A 16,149-nucleotide genomic window follows, 5' to 3' on the forward strand; every position below is an offset into this window, starting at 1 on the left:
ATTGACGAATATCCACTCGACTCTATCCTTTGCAGACCTTCACTGAACCGTACTCGATGCCCAACGAAAAGCAAGAGCAGGAGGGAGAGGCGAGCGGGGGTGACAGCGGCGACTGGCACTCGGACGGAGGAGGAGACAAGGAGAGTGAGGACTCGAGCAGTGGCGAGGAGGTCGACTCTCCGCCTCGCACAGAGAGGCGCTCCAAACAGAGGCAGGATCCAGCAAGCATTCGGGGCAAAATGACTCCTCCGACTAGTCAGCCTTTAAAGCGTACTCGAACGTCTTCTCCTGTGCCGACTGAAAAAGCTCCCAGCAGCCCAAAGTCATGACATCAAAACCTCGGAAGGCTCTGCCCAAGATCAAAGTGTCTGTCCCCATCGCTTCTGGGTAATTATTGAGCCCAACTCTTTAGTTTTCGCATGATTCAAACTTTGGTCGACTCACTCTCTTGTTCTGACTGAGTGAATTCTGACTTTTGTAGTGTTGCCTCTGGGACTTCTATTTACCAAGATGACGAAGATGAAGAGATGGAGGACGCGGTCACTTCTCATGCAGGTAAAACTCTTTGCCCTTCTGTCATTATTTAATCTGCTTTTTTGACGGTCGAGTAAACTCCCGTAAACGATTTCTTTGCAGCTCCGCCCAATGTCATTGAGCTTCCGGATGATGATGAAGACGTGCCGCAGAGGACAATGGGAAGGAGGGGCAAGGCTTCGAGCAAGAAGGCAACTGCTGGCCAAACGTCTCAGTCGGTGCCGGTGACGGAGCCAGTGGTTCAACAGCCTAAAGATGTGAACCAGACCTCTGTCACTTTTGCTGTTCCAGTGTCGACTGAACGCCCTTCATCATTGACTGTGCCCATCCCTGCTTCATCTATTCAACGTCACGCCTCGGATTCTCAGGCTGCTCCAACTGAACTGACAACTCCGTTCCTCACCACCCATCACGTCCCGGAGGATCAGGCAAGCGCCGCAGCAGAAGCTATACGCCAAGCGGGCCTGATGATGGAGCGGGTGAAGACTATGCACGAGAGTAGTCAAGCTGCTTATGATGCCAGTACAGCCCTCCGAGCCAATGTCCAGGTAAGTTGATTTCCGACTGAGCTCCTATGTCGTCGCTTGTTCTGTTAGGATATGCTACCCGAAAAAACTCTTCTTTGTGCGTCCGTCTATCAGTCTGCTCTTCTCATCTGCACACCCACTAGGTGTTTTAATTTATGTCGAATATTTTTCCCAGTTGAGTCGACTAGGTTGTGTCGATTGTAGTTTTCGGACTAGTGGGGGCACGCAAAGGGCACCCACTGGGTGTAGTCCCCGAGGTCGCCGTCGAATGTGTGATTCGGTGGGGGCCCTGATAAAAACATCTTCTCCTTCCGTTCTTCCACTTGGTTTGAGTAGACCATGTCGAGTGGAACTTGAACCAGTGGGGGCACACAGAGTGCACCCACTGGGTGTAGTCCCCGAGACCGCGATCGACTGCGACCAGCCGGTTGGGATCTGAGAATGCTTCTCTTTTTTTTCTTCCACTCAGTCTAGTCGGGCCATGTCGAGTGGAATCTGAACCAGTGGGGGCACGCTAAGTGCACCCACTGGGTGTATTCCCCGAGACTATTGTCGAATGTTTGATTCTGTAGTAGTCTTAGAGTTCTTTTCACTCGGAAGTGAATGATCTTTGATCCTGTCTATTGATGTATCTTTTTGCTGACTGCAGAAATCTTGTGATCTTATCTCCAAGTTTGCCGATTTCGAGGAAAAGTAGAGATAGCTCAACCTTGACTTGGAGCTAGCCAATCAGAATTTGAAAAAGGCTAAAGAAGAAGTAGCTGGTACGGAAGGTAATGACCTGTCGACTGTCTATCTTGACCATCTCTCAAGTTATCTCTTCGTTCTTCTCTCTGAACTGAGTGCACATTCTTCAGAGAAAATGAAGCAAGTCCTGGTACAGAAGGAACTTGACCTTGCAGCTACGCAGAAGGAGGCTCAGGAGAAGACTACACTCGCCGACAAAAAGCTGGCTTCAATCGGGGCACTGGAGGAAGACAACGCCAAGCTAAAGGCATCCCTCACCGAGGCCAACAAAGAAGTGACCCATCTGAAGAAAGACAAAGTTGCTTTGAATGAGAATATTGAAGGCATTTCTCGTAAGAGAAATGACCTGGAGGCTTATCCGGGGGCACTCGCCAAGAAGTTGTTCCTTATGCTCGAAGGTAATTTTCCTTGTCCGATTGTTTAGCTCGACTCACCATAAAACTGCCGACTCATTATCACATCGGTATCTCTTTGTGTTTGTAGAATTCTGTCAGAACTTTGAGGAAGAAACTGGGCGCATCATGACAGGCCTAGACCCCATCCTTTCCCGTGTCGGTGATGAAGCTGCCATGAACGTGCTCCGAATGGAATCCCGCGTCGCCGGTGTTACAAACTACCTTGCACGTCTGAAGGTTGCGGTGTCACGGAATGAATCAACACTTTGGTCACGGGAGACGCTCCAGAATGACCTTGAGTCCTTGATGACTCGACTCAATGAGGTCCCTGGCCGAGTGCAGGAGTGGAAGAAGTCATCTACTCGTTGCGGTGCCGATGTAGCTCTGTCGCTAGTTCGAGTCCACTCCAAGGAGGCCAAGGAGGAAAAGCTAGCAGCGATCAAGGTTGCCAATGCCAGGAAACATGACTTCCGGTCCTTCATGGAGACCTTCATTGCTGCTGCCACTCAAATTGCAGATGGAATCAACCTGGACGAGTTCATCGAGCCTTCCAGTCCTTCCCCCGCGGAGTGAACAAACTTTTATAATCCGGTTGAATTTGCCTCGGTATGCCGAGTGGTCTTGTAACTGTTTAAACTCTTTCGGGCCTGATGCCCGAGTCCTTTGAACTGCAGTCTGGAACCTCTTAGGTTTTATCTGAACTTGGTTGCTTTTGAATCTCTTGGCTTTGATTCTTCAATCTGTGTTGCTACTGACTTTGTGGTGTAGCTCAGTCGAGTGGATGACAGACAAGGGCATCTGATGCCGTCCATGACCTGCTCGTCGTCTTTTTGCAGGTAAGGATGGAGCGGACGTTGTATTTGTGTTGTAGCTCCGAGGATAAGGTCGTGGTCGACCTGACCGCGTCGTCCTTGCGAATAAGGATGGAGCGAACGTTGTATTTGTGTCGGAGCTCCAAGGACAACTTGTGGTCGACCTGCACCTTACCGTCCTTGCAGATAAGGATGGAGCGGACGTTGTATTTGTGTCGAAGCTTCGAGGATAAGGTTGTGGTCCACTTGCACCTTATCATCCTTGTGGATAAGGATAGAGCGTGTTTTAAAACTTAGGCGAGTACGAGACTGCAGCTAAGCCCCCGAGTGGGAGGGTTGCTCACCACTCGGTAGGATTTTTTAAACTTAGGCGAGTACTGGACTGCGGCTAAGCCCCCGAGTGGGAGGGTTGCTCACCACTCGGTAGGATTTTTTAAACTTAGGCGAGTACTGTATTGTAGCTAAGCCCCCGAGTGGGAGGGTTTCTCACCACTCGGTAGGGTTTTTAAAACTTAGGCGAGTACTGGACTGCAGCTAAGCCCCCGAGTGGGAGGGTTGCTCACCACTCGGTAGGATTTTTTTAAACTTAGGCGAGTACTGGACTGCAGCTAAGCCCCCGAGTGGGAGGGTTGTTCACCACTCGGTAGGATTTTTTAAACTTAGGTGAGTACTGGACTGCAGCTAATCCCCCGAGTGGGAGGGTTGCTCACCACTCGGTAGGATTTTTTAAACTTAGGCGGGTACTAGACTGCAGCTAAGCCCCCGAGTGGGAGTTTTCTCTCCACTCGGTAGGATTTTTGAAACTTTAGGCGAATCAAGTTCGCAGCTAAACCCCCGAGTGGGAGTCATGCTCTCCACTCGGTGGGATTTTGTTTTTTGTAACTTAGGCGAATCGGATTCGCGACTAAGCCACCCACTGGGGGATTTTGGACACATGTATAAGTAATAACAATCATTTAGGAGACTGCAAAACCATGTCTTTGATAAACAAACTGAAAGGTACTTCTTATTACATCTCGATAGTCTGAATGCTTAAGTGTTAAAGTGGCGGAGAAGCTCCGCATTCCAGGCGCTTGGCTCGTCTTTCTTGTGTCCCACATCGTACAGGTGATATGCACCATCGTGGAGCACTTTGGTGATGATGAAGGGGCCTTCCTAGGCAGGAGCAAGCTTGTGTGGACGTTGCTGGTCCACTCGGAGAACCAAGTCTCCCTCCTGAAATGCTCGACCCCTGACGTTTTTGGCGTGGAAACGACGCAGGTCTTGTTGATAGATGGTCGACCGGATCAGGGCCATCTCTCTTTCCTCTTCCAGAAGGTCAACGATGTCTTGACGAGCTTGTTCTGCTTCTGCCTCTGAAAAGAGTTCCACTCGCAGGGCATTATGGAGTAAATCAGTTGGTAGCACGGCCTCGGCTCCATAAACCAGGAAGAAGGGAGTCCGGCCAGTCGACCGATTTGGCGTTGTCCTTAGGCCCCATAGTACTGATGGTAACTCATCTACCCAGGCGTCGGCTGCATGCTTGAGGTCTCGCATTAATATGGGCTTCAACCCTTGGAGGATCAAACCATTTGCTCTTTCTATTTGTCCATTCGACTATGGGTGAGTGACCGAAGCATAATCGACCCGAGTGCCTTGGGAAGCACAGAAAGCTCTGAACTCATCTTAATCAAAGTTTGAACCATTGTCTATGATGATGCTGTGCGGGACTCCAAATATGAATGTTAACCCCCTGACGAAGCTGACGGCAGTGCTCGAATCGAGGCTCTTGATGGGCTTGGCTTCAATCCATTTAGTGAACCTGTCGACTGCAACAAGTAGGTGAGTGAAACCACTTCTGCCAGTCCTCAAGGGTCCGGCCATATCCAACCCCCAAACGGCAAATGGCCAGATGAGTGGAATGGTGTTCAAGGCTAAAGCGGGCTTGTGAGACATGTTGGAGTAGAACCGGCAACCCTCACACTTGTCGACTATTTCCTTTGCCATTTCATTTGCTCGCGGCCAGTAAAAACCTGCTCGATATGCTTTGGCCACTATTGTCCATGAGTACGCATGGTGACCACAGGTCCCCGAGTGGATATCATTGAGAATCATTCGACCTTCTTCTGGGGTAATGCATCACTGAGCAACTCCAGTGACACTTTCTCTGTACAGTCGACCGCTTATCACGGTGAAGGCTTTGGATCGACGGACGATCTGTCGTGCTTCATCTTTGTCTTCTGGCAGTTCTTTCCTGAGAATATATGCGATGTACGGTACAGTCCAATCAGGAATGACGGCCAAAACTTCCACGACTAGGTCGACCATAGCTGGGATTTCAACTTCAGTCAGATCAGTGGAACTCTTAGGTTGCGGGGGCTCTTCCATGAAGGGATCTTCCTGGACTGATGGCGTGTGAAGATGCTCCAAGAACACATTGCTAGGAATAGGCTCTCACTTGGAACCTATCTTAGCCTGGTCATCTGCTGCCTAGTTCTTCAGTCAGGGAATATGGTGGAGCTCTAGACCTTCAAACTTCTTTTCTAACTTTCTTACTGCATTGCAATAGCCAGTCATGGTTGGGCTTTTGACATCCCACTCTTTCATCACTTGATTGACCACCAAATCTGAGTCGCCATATACCATTAGGCGACGGACAACGAGTGGGCCATTCGCAACCCGTATAGCAGTGCTTCATATTCAGCTTCATTTTTGGAGGAATCAAAGTCAATCTGGAGGACATAACTGAGTTTATCACCTCGCGGGGATACCAAAATTACACCAGCACCAGAACCATTCAACATCTTGGATCCATCAAAAAACATAGTCCAATGTTCCGAGTGGACTTGAGTCGGTTGTTGTTGTTCAATCCACTCGACAAGAAAATCTGCTATTGCCTGGGACTTGATTGCTTTCTTTGCCTCAAACTTGATATCCAATCGAAGGAGTTCAATCACCCATTTTGCCACTCAACCAGTTGCGTCTCTGTTGTTCAGAATTTCTGATAATGGAGCATCGCTGATGACTATGATGGAGTGATCTGAGAAATAATGTGCCACCTTCTTCGAAGTCAAGTAAATTCCATATACAAGCTTCTGATAATGCGGATATCTCTGCTTGGACAGAGTTAACACTTCAGAAATATAGTACATTGGGCGCTGAACTCTGTAGGCTTTACCTTCTTCTTCCCGCTCGCCCGTGAGTACTGTACTGACAACTTGTCCGGTGGCTGCAATATAAAGCAGTAAAGGCTCTTTGCTGATTGGAGCAGCGAGCACCGGCTGGGTGGAAAGCAGGGTTTTGAGCTATGCAAATGCTGCGTCAGCTTCAGGAGTCCACTCGAACTTGTCAGATTTCTTCATCAGTCAGTAAAGAGGCAATGCCTTTTCACCGAGACGAGAGATGAATCGACTCAAGGCGTCCAAACAACCAGTAAGCTTCTGAACGTCGTGTATGCGCACAGGGCTTTTCATTCAGAGGATTGCACCAATCTTCTCTGGGTTAGCATCGATTCCACGTTCGGAAATGAGGAAACCGAGCAACTTTCCGCCTGGAACTCCAAATGTATACTTCGACGGGTTAAGCTTGATATCATACCTTCTCAGGTTGGCAAATGTTTCAGCGAGGTCAGTCAGCAGGTCAGAACCTTTTCGCAACTTAACCACGATGTCATCCATGTATGCTTCCACATTTCGACTGATTTGAGTGAGCAGGCACTTGTGAATCATACGCATGAGTGTGGCGCCAGCATTCTTGAGACCAAAGGGCATGGTAACATAGCAAAAGCACCCAAATGGGGTAATGAAAGCTGTTTTTATTTCATCGGGTCCATACAGTCGGATCTGATGGTACCCAGAATATGCGTCCAGGAAGGACAATCGCTCACATCCCGCGGTCGAGTCAACTATTTGATAGGTGCGAGGAAGAGGGAAGTGATCTTTCGGGCAGGACCGATTGATATGCTTGAAATCGATACACATACAGAGTGAATCGTCCTTCTTGGGAACCATAACTACATTGGCGAGCCATTCGGAGTGGTAAATCTCTCGGATGAACTCAGCTGCCAGAAGCCGAGCCACTTCCTCACCAATTGCCTTTCATTTCTCCACGGCGGACCGTCGGAGATATTCTTTGACAGGTCTTGCTTTTGGGTCGACTCACAAACGGTGCTCAGCCAGTTCTCTAGGTACACCTGGCATGTCAGAAGGTTTCCATGCAAAGATGTCCTAGTTCTCACGAAGGAACTGGATGAGCGCTTCTTCCTATTTGTTGTCGAGTGTTGTCGATATGTGAGTCGGAGCAACATTGGGTTCAGTCGGGTGAATATGAACTGTCTTTGTTTCACAAGACGACTGTAGGATCGAAAGTATGTCTAGAGGGGGGTGATTAGACTACTGGACCAAATAAAAACCTAACCTTTTCCCAATTTTAGTTCTTGGCAGATTTTAGCTATTTTAGGACAAGCCAAGCAATCATCACACAATTCAAGCAAGCATGCAAAGAGTATATTGGCAGCGAAAAGTAAAGCATGCAACTTGCGAGAATGTAAAGGGAAGGGTTTGGAGAATTCAAACGCTATTGGAGACACGGATGTTTTTCCCGTGGTTCGGATAGGTGGTGCTATCCTACATCCACGTTGATGAAGACTTCAACCCACGAAGGGTAACGGTTGCACGAGTCCACACAGGGCTCCACCCAAGGGCAACGGTTGCGCGAGTCCACACAGGGCTCCACCCATGAAGGGTCCACGAAGAAGCAACCACCCACAAAGGGTCCACGAAGAAGCAACCTTGTCTATCCCACCATGGCCATCGCCCACGAAGGACTTGCCTCACTAGCGGTAGATCTTCACGAAGTAGGCGATCTCCTTGCCCTTACAAACTCCTTGGTTCAACTCCACAATCTTGTCGGAGGCTCCCAAGTGACACCTAGCCAATCTAGGAGACACCACTCTCCAAGAAGTAACAAATGGTGTGTAGGTAATGAACTCCTTGCTCTTGTGCTTCAAATGATAGTCTCCCCAACACTCAACTCTCTCTCATAGGATTTGGATTTGGTGGAAGGAAGATTTGAGTGGAAAGCAACTTGGGAAGGCTAGAGATCAAGATTCATATGGTAGGAATGGAATGTCTTGGTCTCAACACATGAGTAGGTGGTTCTCTCTCAGAACAAATGAGTTGGAATGATGTGTGTGTTCTGATGGCTCTCTCTTCGAATGAGAAAGAGGTGGAGGGGTATATATAGTCTCCACACAAAATCCAACCGTTACACACAATTTACCAATCTCGGTGGGATCGAATCAGAAAACTCGGTCTGACCGAAATAGTAAACCTAGTGACCGTTAGGAATTTCGGTGGGACTGACATGCAACTCGGTAGGACCGATTCGGTTAGGGTTTGGGCATAACGTAATCTCGGTGAGACCGATTACACAAACTCGGTGAGACCGAATTTGGTAATTAGCTAACCAGAGAGTTGGTCAGGCAAACTCGGTGGGACCGATTTGCTCTTTTGGTGAGACCGAGTGGAACTCGGTGAGACCGAAAAGTTACAAAGGGGAAACACCGAGTTTACATTGCAATCTCGGTGGGACCGATTCGCTCTTTCGGTGGGACCGAAAAGTTACGAAGGGGAAACAGAGAGTTTGCAACCCTATCTCGGTGAGACCGAGATCCTTATCGGTAGAACCGAATTGCTAGGGTTTGGCAGTGGCTTATGACAAATGAAACTCGGTAGTGCCGAATAGGAAGAATCGGTAGAACCGAGTTTGGCTTAGAGTTTAGGTCATATGTGGATATGGGAAAGTAGTTGAGGATTTTGGAGCATATCACTAAGCACATGAAGCAAGAGGCTCATTAAGCAACACCTCATCCCTCCTTAATAGTATTGGCTTTTGCTATGGACTCAATGTGATCTTAGATCACTAAAATATAAAATGAAGAGTCTTGAGCTTTTGAGCTTGAGCCAATCCATTGTCCTTAGCATTTTGAGGGTTCCACTTTCACATCCATGCCATGCCAATCATTGAGCTTTCCTGAAATAATTATCTTGGAATAGCATTAGCTCAATGAGCTATATGTTGTTATGAATTACCAAAACCACCTAGGGATAGTTGCACTTTCAATCTCCCCCTTTTTGGTAATTGATGACAACATATAGATCAAAGCTTCGACAAATGATAATAAGCATGAAATATATCGTCGCTTTGAGAAGTATGTGATAAGTAAGAGCTCCCCCTAAATTTGTGCATATTTAAATTTTGCTTTGGACTGCAAATGCACAAAGAATTAGAATTATGGGTTACTCTTCCATGTCACATACATCTTGGTGGAGCGCTAAAAAATGATAAGATTGAAATACATGCACTCATCACCAAGAATAGTGAATGATCACAAACGATAGATAGAATGATAATATTTAAGCAAGTATTAAGCAAACATTAAGTGTAGCTTATGATCAAACACATGATCATCGATGTCTCACAAACATAAGGACGTAGTATCTCACACACAAGCAAACAAAGTTCGAAAAAAACCAAACAAGGCAAGAGAGAAAAGCAACACTCTCTCTCTCTCGAAGCCTATGATCTATACATCTTCTCCCCCTTTGGCAACAAGTTACCAAAAAGTTCCTAGAAAATGCATAGCACTAGATCGACGCTCAGACTTGATCTTCAGGTGGTGGTGGAGTCCGGAGCACTCCAAGGACGAAGCCTTCGATAGACGTGGTCGGAGTGGAGGCTGAAGTGGATGCTGGAGCTGGTGGAACTGAGGCTGTGGCTGGTGCAGACGTTGTAGCTCTGGTGTCAGCAACTGGCAGTGCAGACGACCTCGGACCTCGTGGCACCCTCGCAAAAGCATGAGTCGTGGTCCTGCCTCTCCTCTCATTCATGTCCTCCTGGAGCTGCTCCACGGCAGTCTGTATCTCTGTCACCTTGATGTCCAAGTCATAGAATCTCTGTTCCATGATCCTCTCTAAGCTCGCCTGGTTCTGAGTCAGGGTGGCTATACTCTGCTCAATCCGCAGGGTGGACGCAATCAAGTAACTGAGCTGCTCTTGCTTGGTCTTCAAGAAATAATCAGATGCCTCCGCTTGAGTAGGCATCCTGGCAGCTTTCTCCTTCCTGGCCTTCTCCTTCTGAGCTTGTGCATGGGCAGATGATGGTTCATTCTCTGTCATCACAACTTCATTGTTCTCAAAATCTGGACAGATGGGCAGATGTTCCTTATCCAACAAATATACGCCCGTGCCCATCTTGGAGTTGATGAGCTCCTGAATCTGAGGGGCATATCCACAGCTCCTCTTCTGATCTGCCGCAGTCCTTTTGATTGTTTCCACTATAAGGCTCATGACTTTGAATTTTTGAGGCATGTCAAAAACATGAAGCAAGTTGATCGCGTGACCTCTGATCATCTTGTGATCTCCAGACTTGGGCAGAAGGGTGTGCCTAAGGATCCAGTTGATCGTAGGCAATCCTGAGAGCAGATAATGCACTGAGCCAAACTTGAACGTGTCAAGTGCTTCATTCGGAATCTCCTTGTACATGTTGGACATGGAGTTGTGGTCCATCTTTTTCTTGGCATAAATGTCCAAGTCATCTGCTTGCTCCTCTGGGGCATTGATTAGCTTCGCCCATTCCTCAACAGTAGAGTGGTACTTCGTACCTTCTGACATCCATGTGATCCTCCCATCTGGATAAAAGTGAGCTGTGGAGTAGAACTGCATGATGAGTTTCTCGTTCCACTTTGTGAGCTTCTGCCCAACAAAGTCCTCTACTCCACACGCCTTGAAGCTGTCCTGAACTCCTGGGTAGTACTCTTCATTGTCCTTGATATAGGTCCAGTCGACCCATCTCATGTCACATACAATTAGCTTCTTGTCAAGTAGCACTGTCTCATAGAAATCCTGCTGCTCCTTGGTATGAAACCTGTAGTCCACTGCAGTCCTTCTCCTAGAAGCATATGGATCTGCTTCTCTCCACTTCCTGAGCCCTGAGTCTCTCCTGAGCTTCATATCCTCAGCCACAGGATGAGCATCATTGTGGTCTGGGATCTTGGGCTTGAGCTTCCGAAGGACACTCTCTACCTCTTCCTCAGCAACAGTCTCAGACACTGGGGCCTTGTTCTTCTCAGTGGCTGGAATGCTTCTTGTGTTCCTCTTTGGTGCGCTCTTAGGCTTAGATGCAGCCTTAGGTGCTTCCTTGGGCTTGGATGCAGCTCCCCCTGACCTTATGGCATCTCCAATAAGTTTGGCTGCCTTGGGCGCTGGTGCAGCTGCCTCTTCTTCCTCCTCCTCTTCTACCATGATGGAGGCTTTGCCAAGTACCCTAGCCACAGTCTTTTTCACTCTCTCCTTCCTTTTCTTGCCCTCAGCTGCAACGGGCTCAATGGGAGCAGGCTTCTCAGTTGAGGATCTAGCCTTTGACATGGGCTGCCTGCCTGCTGGCCTTTTGATCTTCAGGCCTGGCTTTGAGCCTTGAGCTGGCTCAACTCTCTTGGAAGTGGCCTCTTCCTCTACCACATAGTCCTCATCTTCAGAATCTGAGGTTTTCTTCTTCCTTTGTCTCGTGGCAGCTTTAGGCAGGTTGCTGGGTGTGCTCCTGCTGCCATCATCTGATGAACTTGAGGGGCTAGTGCCCTCACTCAGCTGCACTTGCTGCTCTGACAAGTTTTGGCTGTCACTCTGGTCTGACATGTTGCAAACTGACTGCTGACCCTGTGAATAGATTATAGAGGAGATAGAGTGGATGAGCATCACAAAATGCAGAGATTTTTGCAAAAAGAATGATCCAAAAACTTAGTTTTAGTTTCCCACTGAAATCATCTCAGATCTACCGATTTTAAAACTTGGTGATACCGAAGCAGTTTTGGAACCTAAACTAGTGAACTCGGTAGGACCGAGTCACAGTTCGGTGGCACCGAGACTGCTAGGGTTTCACTGGGTTCAAAAATCGGTCACACTGATAGTAATTCTCGGTCAGACCGAGTCTCACTTGTGCAATGGCATAAGCCAAATCGGTGGGACCGAGTTTTTCAACTCGGTGGGTCCGAGATGGTTTCGGCGGAAACCTAAACCTAGAATTTTCGAATCAAACCTAATCTATGAGCGTTTTGACTGGATAGAAGTTTCTCAATCGTGGCAAGAATCAATGCGATCACAATGTGCTAGGAATCAGATTGAGGAATAGCACAAAGATCAAGTCCATACCCTAGTTCGGCGGGGACTTGCTACGACGGCAACGGCGGGGCAGAATTCCCGTTGACGGCGATGGAGACCAGCGACTGGAGGCTGCTGGCGGCGAGAAGACGATCCGGAGACCTCGAGGGCAGAGCAGGCTATCGCGCGGGCGAGGGGTTCGGAGAAATTTCCAAATTTTGCCCGTGACTATATATAGCCCGACCCTGTCGGTGTGACCGAGTGGAACAACTCGGTGGCACCGAGATTCATAACTGCGTGCAGTTACTGAAACTCGGTGAGACCGAAAGGTTCAAATAGGTTGCACCGAGATCGAAAACCTAGATCAACTTAATGATCTCGGTAGGACCGAAAGTGGAGTATCGGTCAGACCGAGAATCATAAAGAGGTTTTGGAAGGTTAAGTCTATGACGAATCGGGGACTCCGAACGCTCCTCACACAGAGTGGTTCGAATCTGACTTGATCAAATTTTGTGATGCAGCATGAATAGAGTTTGAGACGAGAAAAGCATAGATAGCTAGAGGAGGTTCTTAGCCATTCTTGTCCATCCACTTGGCAAAAGAAGATAAAGCCAAACAATCAAAACAACAAGTGGATGTCCTCGAATGAGTAAAATATGCAATCAGCATGCTCACACAATAAGATAGCAAATGAAATATGTGGCAAGGCATGCACAACCAATTCTAGCATCTATCAAGCAATTTGCGATGACTAGGTCATCTATATATGAGTATATTGACTTAGGAGTCAAGTGAGAACACTTGATCGTAGGTCATACTCATCGTTTAAGCTCAAGTGGGGTTACCACTTTTACATAAAGCATTGTTGTGTTCACATCTTTAGAGTTGCTTTAGCTCAAGTCTTAGAGTAAAGCTCCCCCTAGATGTGATATCCCCCCTAAGAGGGATGAACTAACCTTGGGTTTTGTCGATGATGACTTCATGTAGATATTGAAGATGTGGATGCTCAATGTTGATGTAGATCTCTTGGAGCTATCCATTTGAGTGAATTGCACTTTCAATACCTACATGGGTTAGTCCCACAAGGAACAAACAAGGATATCCATAGACATAGAGTGATGCACACAAAGATGATGTCCATGAAAACTTTTAGGTTACCTTGTCCCTTGTCTTACCAACAAGAGGGTTTGTGACTCCTTAAACTAGTGCAAGATGTGGAAGTTGATTGCACTTGTTCTTGCCAAAATGATAAGAGTGAAGTATGTTGGCGGAGTCACCCTCAAGAACTCTCTAGTTCTTCTTCTTTTGGATCCACATCATCTTGATGGGAATCCTTGGAGTTGTAGTCGTACTTGATGAAGTGGAACTTGAAGTAGTCTTGGGAATCCACTTGACTAAGGTCTTAGGAGCTTCTTCAAATGCATCAATATCCTCTTGAAGCTTGTCCTTGCCTTTTTGCTCATAGTCTTGTGGTGGAAGATCATCTTGAGCTTGTGTCCCATTGAAAGAAGTATACTTCTCTTGTTGAGGGACAAACTTCGTCTTGGGGTATTGATCTTCTTCCCATTCAACTCCATTGGCATTGAACTTTCGTTCAAAACCAACACCTTGATTCTTCTGGTGCATTCCTTGCTTGCGCATAATTTCCTCGAATTGCTTACTCCCAGCAAGGCTTTTGTACACTCCTTTCTCTATAATTCCCTTCAATAAGCTATTTTCTTGCTCAAGTGTAACTTGGCTAAGAGAATCATTAGTGGAATCAAGAGAACTACTAGAAGTAACAATATTGGATTTAGCATGATCATTGTTACTACTAGAGGAAGAATCTTTCTTGTTAGACTTGACTTGAGGCATGTAAGTGGACAAGAGTAAACGCTTGGCAATGTAAGAAGAACTTTTCTTGCGAAGATCATCATTGATTGCCTTTAAGAACTCATGCTCTTGCTCAAGATTGAGCTTTTCAAAGCGTAGTTTCTCATGAGCTCTTAAAAGTTCTCGATGATCTTCGAAGATAGTGTCATGAGCTAACTTAAGAGTTTTTAGTTTTTTAGTTAGAGCCTCAATCTTATCCTTATCATTGTCATTCGTTTTATCTTGATTAGCATGATTAATTGGTCTTTCATCATAGTATTCATCACTAGAGTTGTCACCAAGCAAATCATCACCTAACAAGTCATCTTCATCACTATTGAAATCAACATACTCGGGGTGTGTTACCTTAGGACCTTTGGCCATGAAGCATCTCCCAATTCCTTCATTTGGTGAGTCAAATATGTCGTAGGAGTTGGTTGACACAAGTGCTAGACCGGCAACACCTTCATCTTGAGTATCTTCGGAGTCGGAGTGATAACTTCTCTCGGAGTGGCTGTCGGAGTCGGAGCCGGATACCCATTCACCAACATGAGCTTGATGTCTTCGTCTTGTGTAGCTCCTTGATGATTTTTCCTTCCTTTCCGAATCCTTGCTTCTCCGTGAGTATATTCGTTCATAACGATCATCTCTACTCCTTCTCTCTCTTGGTGGTGATCCTTTGCTTCTTCTTTTTGGAGAATCTTCTCTTCTCTTGTAGGGAGCCGTACACTCATTGGAATAATGTCCGGGTCTTCCACAGTTGTAACAGTTTCGCTCTCGACTAGAAGATCTTTTGTCATTGTAGGACCTTGACTTGGAGCTTCTATCTTTGCTTCTACTCTTGTAGAACTTGTTGAAGTTCTTCACCATTAAGCTCAATTCTTCATTAAAGTCTTGTTTCTCACTTGATGATGTAGGGGCTTCACATGAGGCTTTATAGGCACCACTTGATTTGCTGTGAAGTTCCTCTTTATCCTTAAGTGACATCTCATGAGCAACAATTCTTCCAATCACCTCCGTTGGCTTGAGATCTTTGTAATTGGGCATCATTTGGATCAATGTGCACACGGTATCATATTTTCCATCCAAGGCTCTTAGGATCTTCTTGATGATGAATTTATCGGTCATCTCTTTACTTCCTAAGCCGGCAATCTCATTTGTGATGAGAGCAAGCCTAGAGTACATTTCAGCGACACCTTCACCATCCTTCATCTTGAACTTGTCAAGTTGGCTTTGAAGCACATCCAACTTGGATTCCTTGACGGAGTCGGTACCTTCGTGCATATCAATCAAAGTGTCCCAAATTTTCTTTGCATTCTCAAGGCGGCTGATTTTGTTGAATTCTTCGGGGCACAATCCATTGAAGAGAATATCACAAGCTTGAGCATTGTATTGCAACATCTTCAACTCATCCGCGGTAGCTTCACGGTTTGGTTCTCTCCCATCAAAGAAGTCACCTTGCAAACCAACACACACAATAGCCCAAACAGCGGGGTTATGTCCAAGAATATGCATTTTCATTTTATGCTTCCAACTAGCAAAATTAGTACCATCAAAGTAAGGACCTCTACAGTGATAATTTCCCTCGCTAGACGCCATACTCTCCTAGGTTGTGAAACCAAGGCTATGACCACCAAAAGCTATGGAGATCAAGCAAATGGACACCAAAACTCTGATACCACTTGTAGGATCGAAAGTATGTCTAGAGGGGGGGTGATTAGACTACTGGACCAAATAAAAACCTAACATTTTCCCAATTTTAGTTCTTAGCAGATTTTAGCTATTTTAGGACAAGCCAAGCAATCATCACACAATTCAAGCAAGCATGCAAAGAGTATATTGGCAGCGAAAAGTAAAGCATGCAACTTGCGAGAATGTAAAGGGAAGGGTTTGGAGAATTCAAACGCTATTGGAGACACGGATGTTTTTCCCGTGGTTCGGATAGGTGGTGCTATCCTACATCCACGTTGATGAAGACTTCAACCCACGAAGGGTAACGGTTGCACGAGTCCACACAGGGCTCCACCCAAGGGCAACGGTTGCGCGAGTCCACACAGGGCTCCACCCATGAAGGGTCCACGAAGAAGCAACCACCCACAAAGGGTCCACGAAGAAGCAACCTTGTCTATCCCACCATGGCCATCGCCCA

This window comes from Triticum urartu, chromosome 6A (assembly GCF_056163025.1).
Source record: "Triticum urartu cultivar PI428250 chromosome 6A, HENAU_Tu73, whole genome shotgun sequence".
In the NCBI taxonomy this organism is placed as follows: Eukaryota; Viridiplantae; Streptophyta; class Magnoliopsida; order Poales; family Poaceae; genus Triticum; species Triticum urartu.